The sequence below is a fragment of the Lolium perenne genome, chromosome 5, assembly GCF_019359855.2.
Source record: "Lolium perenne isolate Kyuss_39 chromosome 5, Kyuss_2.0, whole genome shotgun sequence".
NCBI lineage: Eukaryota > Viridiplantae > Streptophyta > Magnoliopsida > Poales > Poaceae > Lolium > Lolium perenne.
In genome coordinates, this window is record NC_067248.2 from 67,143,504 (window position 1) to 67,154,885 (window position 11,382).

An 11,382-nucleotide genomic window follows, 5' to 3' on the forward strand; every position below is an offset into this window, starting at 1 on the left:
GGCATCTCCATCACCTTCCTGACCAGGTATAGGTCAGGTGGCACGCCCTTGCACCAGCATCGGACGTGTGTACCAGAGGCTTTGCGGGCCGTCGCTCGGAGGGACCAGGGCCAGCCGCAGCCCTAAGTTGTTCCCGTCTCTACTGTGTTGCCCGTCACTGCTCGCCGGTGGGTTTTGACCGCAACACATTCTGGCACGCCCGGTGGGACAAGCTTCGTCATCAACCACATCGCCATCTACATCTGAGATGGCGGACGGCACTCCAGTCACGTACGAGGATCTGACCGACGAGCTCAAGAAGAAGTATGACGAGGTTAAAGCAATCCTCGAAGTCGACCTCATCGGCTCTTTTCACAGAACCCGTTCCCATGGCATCAGGTGGAAAGGGTTCTCACCTGAAGGCGCGCTCGATGGAGTGGACCTGTCCGTCCCGTCGGAAGAACGCACCAGGTCCCTGCGTCAGGAGATTGGCTACATGGTGACTCATTCGCTGCATCGCCATTCTGAGAGCCTGGTGAATACTTTGGAGCGTGTCGCTTTTCGGATGATACAGGAAATCATGAGGCAACAGTGCTCTCCGTCAGGACCAGCTCTCGGGACCTACCAAGGAGAAGCGCCACTCCAGTCCCGCCCACCGTTGCCATTCGCATTGGCGGCACCAGAAGTGCCGAATTCACCGGCATGCGCCGTTGACAGGGTTGAGGGCACTTACCCTGGGAGGTGCCAGCCAAGATACTCGTTCAACATCAACATGGTAGAACTGGGGCACCGCCCTGATAAGGGTAGAGACGAGGGCAGCGGCTCTAGTAGTGAAGATAAGGAGGAGGCTGCTCCACGCGATCGGCCCCGACACTGCCAAAAGATCCTGGTGATGATTAAGATGAAGGCCGATTCTAGCGATCGGCCCGTATTACCCGTACCACCTGCTCTCCCAGTATGTGGCGTCGACCTCACAGGTGACGGAAAGCTAGGGTATGGGTTTACATCAGCTGATGAGCTAGAGGAAGTCGACATCGGTCCTGGGGATAAGCCGCGGCCGACTTTTATCAGCAAGAAGTTAGATCCACGGCTCAGGGGTCAGATGATAGCTCTGTTAAAAGAATACCCAGATTGCTTTGCATGGGATTACACAGAGATGCCTGGGTTGGACAGGAGCATCATTGAACATCGGCTCCCCCTTAAGAAAGGATTTCGGCCGTTCCAACAACGAGCACGTCAGATGAGAGCCGAAATTCTGGAAGAAGTCAAGAAAGAAATCGAGAAGATGTTGGCCGCCGGGTTCATCAGGCCATGCAGGTACGCTGAGTGGATCTCCAGTATCGTTCCTGTAGAGAAGAAGGACGGCCGATGGCGTGTGGCCATCGATTTCCGAGATCTCAACAGAGCCACTCCAAAGGACGAGTATCCGATGCCTGTGGCAGAAACATTGATAAATGCAGCTGCTGGCCACAAGGTGTTGAGCTTCATGGATGGCAACGCCGGCTATAACCAAATCTTCATGGCTCCGGAAGATATACACAAGACCGCATTCAGAGTACCAGGGGCAGTAGGCTTGTTTGAATATGTGGTCATGACCTTTGGGTTGAAGAATGCTGGTGCAACGTACCAACGAGCCATGAATTATATATTTCATGATCTGATCGGTAAGTTGGTGGAGATCTATATCGACGACGTGGTAGTCAAATCTGTCTCCATGGAGGGACACTTGGATGATTTACGGCGCGTCCTAGACCGAACTCGGAAGTTCGGACTGAGAATGAATCCGAAGAAGTGTGCTTTTGGTGTGACGGCTGGTCAGTTCCTAGGTTTTCTGGTTCATGAACGGGGAATTGAGATCGGCCTGAAAAGTCAAGAGGCGGTGCGCACCATGCAGCTGCCCACCACGAAGAAAGAGCTCCAACGTCTCATTGGCAAGATCAATTTTGTCCGACGATTCATCTCTAATCTGTCAGGACGAATCGAGCCGTTCATGGCGCTGGTGAAAACTAAATCTGATGACGAGTTTCATGGAGCGAACGACAACAGCGTTTGATGAGATTAAGCGGTATCTGACGACGCCGCCTGTGCTAGTTCCGCCCCAGCAAGACAGGCCGTTCTACATCTACTTTCAGTAGCTGACACGTCCATCGCTTCGGTAGTGGTGCAACTCTACGAGGGCGTTGAAAAGGTCGTTTTCTACCTCAGCAGAAGGATGTTGGACGCGGAGACCAGATATCCTGAGGTCGAGAAACTTTGCCTTTGCCTGTTCTTTACCTGCACCAAGCTTCATCACATCCTTTTGACGGCAGAGATCATCGTCATATGCAAGTCAGATGTTGTCAAGCACATGTTGTCGGCCCCTGTTTTGAAAGGCCGACTTGGTAAGTGGATGTTTGCGTTGTCAGAGTTCGATCTCCGGTATCAGCCTGCGAAAGCAGTCAAGGGACAAGCGTTGGCCGATCTTATAGCTGAACGGATCAGTACCAATATAGCAGCACTATCTATACGTGCATGGGCTATGTTCTTCGATGGATCGGCTTGTGACGATGGTTGTGGCATCGGCATTCTGCTCGTGTCGCCTCGGGGGGCAGAATACTCCTTCTCCATCAGATTATCTACCCCTTGCACCAACAATGTAGCAGAATATGAGGCAGTACGTAAGGGGATGGAGTTGCTACTTGAAGCCGGGGCAGAAGCAGTAGAGCTTTTTAGAGACTCCAAGTTGGTGATTAACCAGCTCACGGATGAATATAAGTGCGAGAGTGAATCGCTTTTCCCATATTGGATGGAATGCCGTGAGTTGATGACACAGTTTCGGTACATCAACTTTAATTGGGTCCCAAGATCCCAAAACACCGAGGCCAACAATCTCGCACAAATGGCGTCAGGCTATATAGATATATCTGACGGGTCGGAAGTTCAGGTACAGTTCCTGGAACAGGATGATTGGAGAGCCGAAATCTTCAATTACTTAAAAGATTCGGCTCGGGGGGCACCTAAACGGATAAGATACAAAGCCATGAAGTATGTCCTCATAGGAGACGACATGTTCTACAGGACGTTGGAAGGGTTACTACTCAAGTGCCTGGGACCAACTGAGTCTAATCGGCTCTTACATGAGGTGCATGAAGGCGCCTGTGGAACTCATCAGTCGGCTCATAAGATGAAGTGGCTAATCAGGTGATCAGGGTTTTATTGGCCCACCATGCTTGAAGATTGCTTCAATTACTACAAGGGGTGCCAAGCGTGCCAGATGTTCGGGAAGATTCAGATGGTACCAGCATCAGCGATGAACCCTATCATCAAGCCTTGGCCGTTCCGAGGGTGGGGCATGGATATGATCGGCAAAATCCATCCGGCGTCGAGTAAAAAACATGAATGGATTTTGGTTATCACAGATTACTTCACCAAGTGGGTGGAGGCCGTCCCTATGAAGAAGGTGAAATCAGAAGATGTGATCAAGTTTGTGAAAGAACACGTCATTCATAGGTTCGGGATTCCCCAAACTATCACGACCGATGGAGGTTCGGTCTTTGTTTCGAAAGAATTCAGAAAGTTCTGCGATGACATGGGGATTAAACTGATCCGATCATCTCCGTACTATGCTCAAGCTAATGGGCAAGCTGAAGCGTCCAATCAGAGCTTAATCAAGCTGATCAAGAGAAAAATTGACGAGAACCCTAGGGATTGGCATGAGAAGTTATCAGAAGCTTTATGGGCCTACCACATGTCGTGCCATGGAGCTATAAAGACTTCGCCGTACCAGCTTGTCTATGGACAGGAAGCCGTATTACCTTGGGAAATTACGGCTGGATCAAGACGTGTCACGTTTCAGAATGATCTGACAGCTGAAGAATATGCAGCTTTGATGAGTGACACTATTGAGGACGCAACAGAACTTAGGCTTTGGTCGTTGGAGAAGATTAAGGAGAACAAAGCCAGGGTAGCTCGTGCCTACAATAAGAAGGTTAGACCAAAGGAGTTTCAAGTTGGTGATCTAGTATGGGAAGCTGTGTTGCCGTTAGGAACCAGGGACAAGGCATATGGCAAATGGTCTCCTAATTGGCACGGTCCGTACAAAGTCGTCCAGGCCTTGAAGGGTAATGCATACATGCTGGAAGAGTTGGACGGCGAGAAGTTCCCAGTAGCCGTCAATGGTCAACACCTCAAGAAGTATTTCCCAAGCATGTGGGATGATGGGCAGTAAGGTATGGAGGCCGATTTTAAATCGGCCAGTAAAAAAAAATCACAGCCGATGTGCAGACATCGACTTGAGAAAACATGCGGAGATAGCAGAATACAGCCGATGTACGGGCATCGACTTCAGAATAATAAAGCCGATATATTGCTATCGACTCTAGAGAGTTTGGACGTGGTTTGGACGAGAGTTAGACCTGTTGGGCCGTGTGTTTGGGTGACGGCTTGGCCTCAGATCGCGTTTGTACTGCGAGCCGATGTCCTGCTATTGGCTCCCTATACGACGACTTCGTTCTACGATCGGCAAAGTCAACAAGGAAGCGAAATTAATTGAGGAACATTTTCTTCATTAATAGAGGGATTTCTTACAAAGAAAGAGCCGATTGCTCAGAAAAGAAGAGGACAAAAGCCGACTACTACTAATAGTCCCTAATCTAAGGGCCGTTGCTGCCCTCGTCGTCGCTGCTGCCGGCGCAGCTGCTGAGAGGCTCCTCATCGGAACTCCCGTAACCTTCTACGGGAGCCTCATCTTCCTCATCGTCGTCATCGCTGTCGTCGTCCCACCAGGTGCGGAGGCGCTTCGCTGGTGGGTAACCGTCGAGGGAGTCGTCGTCGTCCTCCTCCGCTTCTTCCTCGGAGGAGGTGAAATCATCCCAGGAGAAGCGGTCGTCCTCGCTCTCTGCCTCCTCTTTCCCGTCGACGAGGAATTGAAGGTCGCCCTCTCCGTCGGTCAAGGATTTGTCATCCTCGGACCAAACGAAGGAATCGTGTTCCTCCTTGTCCCACGACGTTGGGGCGAGAATGTCGTGCGCCACCAACGAGCCCCACTCCGGCGTCGGCTCGCGAGATGTAGAAGAGTCGGAGAAGACCGACGAGGCGGAGGAGGAAGAAGAGGAGGACATGGCTATGGGAGATTGAGGGTTTTTTGGGTACCGATGGCCGGAACAGAGCAAAAGGGGTGAAGTGGCAAACTGCTCAGAGCGGTTAAATAAAGGGGATATAGTAGAGATTCAATGCCACAGCAGTTTCCGAGGAGGTGGTGCCCAAAGACAACGGTCAGATCACGCGGAATAGTTGAGAAGGCAGGGCATCATGATGAAGGGTGCTGCGACGGTTCTGCTCTGCTACGACATGACCCGACGAAGAAAAAACAGAGTGATTTTGGAATTATCAATTCCAAAACCAGGGGGCATGTGTTATCACCAGAATTTGACCGAGTCAGAGGTGGGCCGCGATCAAGATGGACTTGAAGATTATATACGGAAGAAATACGTGAATCGGCCTTATATGCAAAGTTTGGGCTAGTTTGCCCTTGTATCTGTAATATAGTAGATCGCATCTTAGATTAGAAAATAGAGTTTGACCCGTGCACGGTTAGGTGCACGCCTGAATTAGAAAGTCTCCTGGACTATAAATATGTATCTAGGGTTTATGAAATAAACAACAACCAACGTTCAACCACAAATCAATCTCGGCGCATCGCCAACTCCTTCGTCTCGAGGGTTTCTACCGGTAAGCATCATGCTGCCTAGATCGCATCTTGCGATCTAGGCAGCACAAGCTTATTTACGTTGTTCATGCGTTGCTCGTACTGAAGCCTTTTTGATGGCTGATACGTCTCCGACGTATCGATAATTTCTTATGTTCCATGCCACATTATTGATGTTATCTACATGTTTTATGCACACTTTATGTCATATTCGTGCATTTTCTGGAACTAACCTATTAACAAGATGCCGAAGTGCCGATTCTTTGTTTCTGCTGTTTTTGGTTTCAGAAATCCTAGTAAGGAAATATTCTCGGAATTGGACGAAATCAAAGCCCCGGGGGCCTATTTTCTCACGAAGCTTCCAGAAGACCGAAGGAGAGACGAAGAGGGGCCACGGGGTGGCCAAACCCTAGGGCGGCGCGGCCCCACCCCTGGCCGCGCCGGCCTATGGTGTGGGCCCCCCGTGCCGCCTCTTGACTTGCCCTTCCGCCTACTTAAAGCCTCCGTGACGAAACCCCCAGTACCGAGAGCCACGATACGGAAAACCTTCCAGAGACGCCGCCAACGCCGATCCCATCTCGGGGGATCCAGGAGATCGCCTCCGGCACCCTGCCGGAGAGGGGAATCATCTCCCGGAGGACACTACGCCGCCATGGTCGCCTCCGGTGTGATGTGTGAGTAGTCTACCCCTGGACTATGGGTCCATAGCAGTAGCTAGATGGTTGTCTTCTCCCCATTGTGCTATCATTGTCGGATCTTGTGAGCGGCCTAACATGATCAAGATCATCTATCTGTAATTCTATATGTTGCGTTTGTTGGGATCCGATGAATAGAGAATACTTGTTATGTTGATTATCAAAGTTATATCTACGTGTTGTTTATGATCTTGCATGCTTTCCGTTACTAGTAGATGCTCTGGCCAAGTAGATGCTTGTAACTCCAAGAGGGAGTACTTATGCTCGATAGTGGGTTCATGCCCGCATTGACACAGGACAGATGACAGAAAGTTCTAAGGTTGTGTTGTCTTGTTGCCACTAGGGATAAAACATTGATGCTATGTCTAAGGATGTAGTTGTTGATTACATTACGCACCATACTTAATGCAATTGTCTGTTGCTTTGCAACTTAATACTGGAGGGGGTTCGGATGATAACCTGAAGGTGGACTTTTTAGGCATAGATGCAGTTGGATGGCGGTCTATGTACTTTGTCGTAATGCCCAATTAAATCTCACTATACTCATCATGATATGTATGTGCATGGTCATGCTCTCTTTATTTGTCAATTGCCCAACTGTAATTTGTTCACCCAACATGCTGTTTGTCTTATGGGAGAGACACCTCTAGTGAACTGTGGACCCCGGTCCAATTCTCTTTACTGAAATACAATCTACTACAATACTTGTTCTTCTGTTTTCTGCAAACAATCATCTTCCACATAATACGGTTAATCCTTTGTTACAGCAAGCCGGTGAGATTGACAACCTCACTGTTTCGTTGGGGCAAAGTACTTTGGTTGTGTTGTGCAGGTTCCACGTTGGCGCCGGAATCCCTGGTGTTGCGCCGCACTACATCCCGCCGCCATCAACCTTCAACGTGCTTTTTGGCTCCTACTGGTTCGATAAACCTTGGTTTCTTACTGAGGGAAACTTGCTGCTGTACGCATCACACCTTCCACTTGGGGTTCCCAACGAGCGTGTGCTTTACGCGTCATCAAGCCAAATTTCTGGCGCCGTTGCCGGGGAGATCAAGACACGCTGCAAGGGGAGTCTCCACTTCTCAATCTCTTTACTTTGTTTTTGTCTTGCTTAGTTTTATTTACTACTTTGTTTGCTGCACTAAATCAAAATACAAAAAAATTAGTTGCTAGTTTTACTTTACTTGCTATCTTGTTCACTATATCAAAAACACAAAAAAAATTAGTTTACTTGCATTTACTTTATCTAGTTTGCTTTATTTACTGTTGCTAATATGGCCAACGCTGAAAATACTAAGTTGTGTGACTTCACAACCACAAATAATAATGATTTCTTATGCACACCTATTGCTCCACCTGCTACTACAGCAGAATTCTTTGAAATTAAAACACCTTTAATGAATCTTGTTATGAGAGAGAAATTTTCCTGGTGTTAGTTCTGATGATGCTGCTGCCCATCTTAATAATTTTGTTGAACTATGTGAAATGCAAAAATATAAAGATGTAGATGGTGATATTATTAAACTAAAATTGTTCCCTTTCTCATTAAGAGGAAGAGCTAAAGATTGGTTGCTATCTCTGCCTAAGAATAGTATTGATTCATGGACTAAATGCAAGGATGCTTTTATTGGTAGATATTATCCCCCTGCTAAAATTATATCTTTGAGGAGTAGCATAATGAATTTTAAACAATTAGATACTGAACATGTTGCTCAAGCTTGGGAAAGAATGAAATCTCTGGTTAAAAATTGCCCAACCCATGGACTGACTACTTGGATGATCATCCAAACCTTCTATGCAGGACTAAATTTTTCTTCACGGAATTTATTGGATTCAGCTGCTGGAGGTACCTTTATGTCCATCACTCTTGGTGAAGCAACAAAGCTTCTTGATAATATGATGATCAACTACTCTGAATGGCACACGGAAAGAGCTCCACAAGGTAAGAAGGTAAATTCTGTCGAAGAAACCTCTTCCTTGAGTGATAAGATTGATGCTATTATGTCTATGCTTGTGAATGATAGGAATAATATTGATCCTAATAATGTTCCATTAGCTTCATTGGTTGCACAAGAAGAACATGTTGATGTAAACTTCATTAAAAATAATAATTTCAACAACAATGCTTACCGGAACAATTCTAGTAACAACTATAGGCCATATCCTTATAATAGTGGCAACGGCTATGCTAATTCTTATGAGAATTCTTACAACAATAATAGGAGTTCACCCCCTGGACTTGAAGCCATGCTTAAAGAATTTATTAGTACACAAACTGCTTTTAACAAATCTGTTGAAGAAAAGCTTGGGAAAATTGATATACTTGCTTCTAAAGTCGATAGTCTTGCTGCTGATGTTGATCTTTTGAAATCAAAAGTTTTGCCTAATGAGAATCATCATAATAAAATTGTTACTACAGCAAATGCCATTCAAGTTAGAATTAATGAGAATATAAGATTAATGGCTGAACTGCGTGCTAGGTGGGATAGAGAAGAAAATGAAAAACTAGCTAAAGAGAAGAATGTAGCTAAAGTTTGGACTATTACCACCACTAGTAATGCTAATGCTACACATGTTGCTGCACCTCCTACTAATAATAATAAAAGAATTGGTGTTAGCAATGTTTCCACTTCTAATGCAAAGCGCGAGAAACTGCTCAAATCGCTGAAACCGTCAATGATAAAGCTGCTGAAATTTTTTCCAACATTGGGGATGATGATCCCATTGCTTTAGATTATAATGGTTTGAATTTTGATGATTGCCACATCTCTGAAGTTATAAAATTCTTGCAAAAACTTGCTAAAAGTCCTAATGCTAGTGCTATAAATTTGGCTTTCACGCATCATATTACAAATGCTCTCATAAAAGCTAGAGAAGAGAAACTAGAGCGCGAAGCCTCTATTCCTAAAAAGCTAGAGGATGGTTGGGAGCCCATCATTAAGATGAAGGTTAAAGATTTTGATTGTAATGCTTTATGTGATCTTGGTGCAAGTATTTCTGTTATGCCTAAGAAAATTTATGATATGCTTGACTTGCCACCGCTGAAAAATTGTTATTTGGATGTTAATCTTGCTGATCATTCTACAAAGAAACCTTTGGGTAAAGTTGATAATGTTCACATTACCGTTAACGATAACCTTGTCCCCATTGATTTTGTTGTCTTGGATATTGAATGCAATGCATCTTGTCCCATTATATTGGAAAGACCTTTTCTTCGAACTGTTGGTGCTATTATTGATATGAAGGAAGGTAATATAAAATATCAATTTCCTCTCAAGAAAGGTATGGAACACTTTCCTAGAAAGAGAATGAAGTACCCTTTTGATTCTATTATGAGAACAAATTATGATGTTGACACTTCGTCTCTCGATAATACTTGATACACACTTTCTGCGCCTAGCTGAAAGGCGTTAAAGAAAAGCGCTTATGGGAGACAACCCATGTTTTACCTACAGTACTTTGTTTTTATTTTGTGTCTTGGAAGTTGTTTACTACTGTAGCAACCTCTCCTTATCTTAGTTTTGAGTTTTGTTGTGCCAAGTTAAGCCGTTGATAGAAAAGTAAGTACTAGATTTGGATTACTACACAGTTCCAGATTTCTTTGCTGTCACGAATCTGGGTCCACCTCCCTGTAGGTAGCTCAGAAAATTAAGCCAATTTACGTGCATGATCCTCAGATATGTACGCAACTTTCATTCAATTTGAGCATTTTCATCTGAGCAAGTCTGGTGCCATTTTAAAATTCGTCAATACGAACTGTTCTGTTTTGACAGATTCTGCCTTTTATTTCGCATTGCCTCTTTTGCTATGTTGGATGAATTTCTTTGATCCACTAATGTCCTGTAGCATTATGCAATGTCCAGAAGTGTTAAGAATGATTGTGTCACCTCTGAATATGTCAATTTATATTGTGCACTAACCCTCTAATGAGTTGTTTCGAGTTTGGTGTGGAGGAAGTTTTCAAGGATCAAGAGAGGAGTATGATGCAACATGATCAAGGAGAGTGAAAGCTCTAAGCTTGGGGATGCCCCGGTGGTTCACCCCTGCATATATCAAGATGACTCAAGCGTCTAAGCTTGGGGATGCCCAAGGCATCCCCTTCTTCATCGACAACATTATCAGGTTCCTCCCCTGAAACTATATTTTTATTCCATCACATCTTATGTGCTTTTTCTTGGAGCGTCGGTTTGTTTTTGTTTTTTGTTTTGTTTGAATAAAATGGATCCTAGCATTCACTTTATGGGAGAGAGACACGCTCCGCTGTAGCATATGGACAAGTATGTCCTTGGTTTCTACTCATAGTATTCATGGCGAAGTTTCTCCTTCGTTAAATTGTTATATGGTTGGAATTGGAAAATGATACATGTAGTAATTGCTATAAATGTCTTGGGTAATGTGATACTTGGCAATTGTTGTGCTCATGATTAAGCTCTTGCATCATATGCTTTGCACCCATTAATGAAGAAATACATAGAGCATGCTAAAATTTGGTTTGCATATTTGGTTTCTCTAAGGTCTAGATAATTTCTAGTATTGAGTTTGAACAACAAGGAAGACGGTGTAGAGTCTTATAAGGTTTTCAATATGTCTTTTATGTGAGTTTTGCTGCACCGGTTCATCCTTGTGTTTGTTTCAAATAAGCCTTGCTAGCCTAAACCTTGTATCGAGAGGAATACTTCTCATGCATCCAAAATACTTGAGCCAACCACTATGCCATTTGTGTCCACCATACCTACCTACTACATGGTATTTTCCGCCATTCCAAAGTAAATTGCTTGAGTGCTACCTTTAAAATTCCATCATTCACCTTTGCAATATATAGCTCATGGGACAAATAGCCTAAAAACTATTGTGGTATTGAATATGTAATTATGCACTTTATCTCTTATTAAGTTGCTTGTTGTGCGATAACCATGTTTCCGGGGGACGCCATCAACTTTTCATTGTTGAATTTCATGTGAGTTGCTATGCATGTTCGTCTTGTTTGAAGTAAGGGCGATCTACACTGAGTTGAATGGTTTG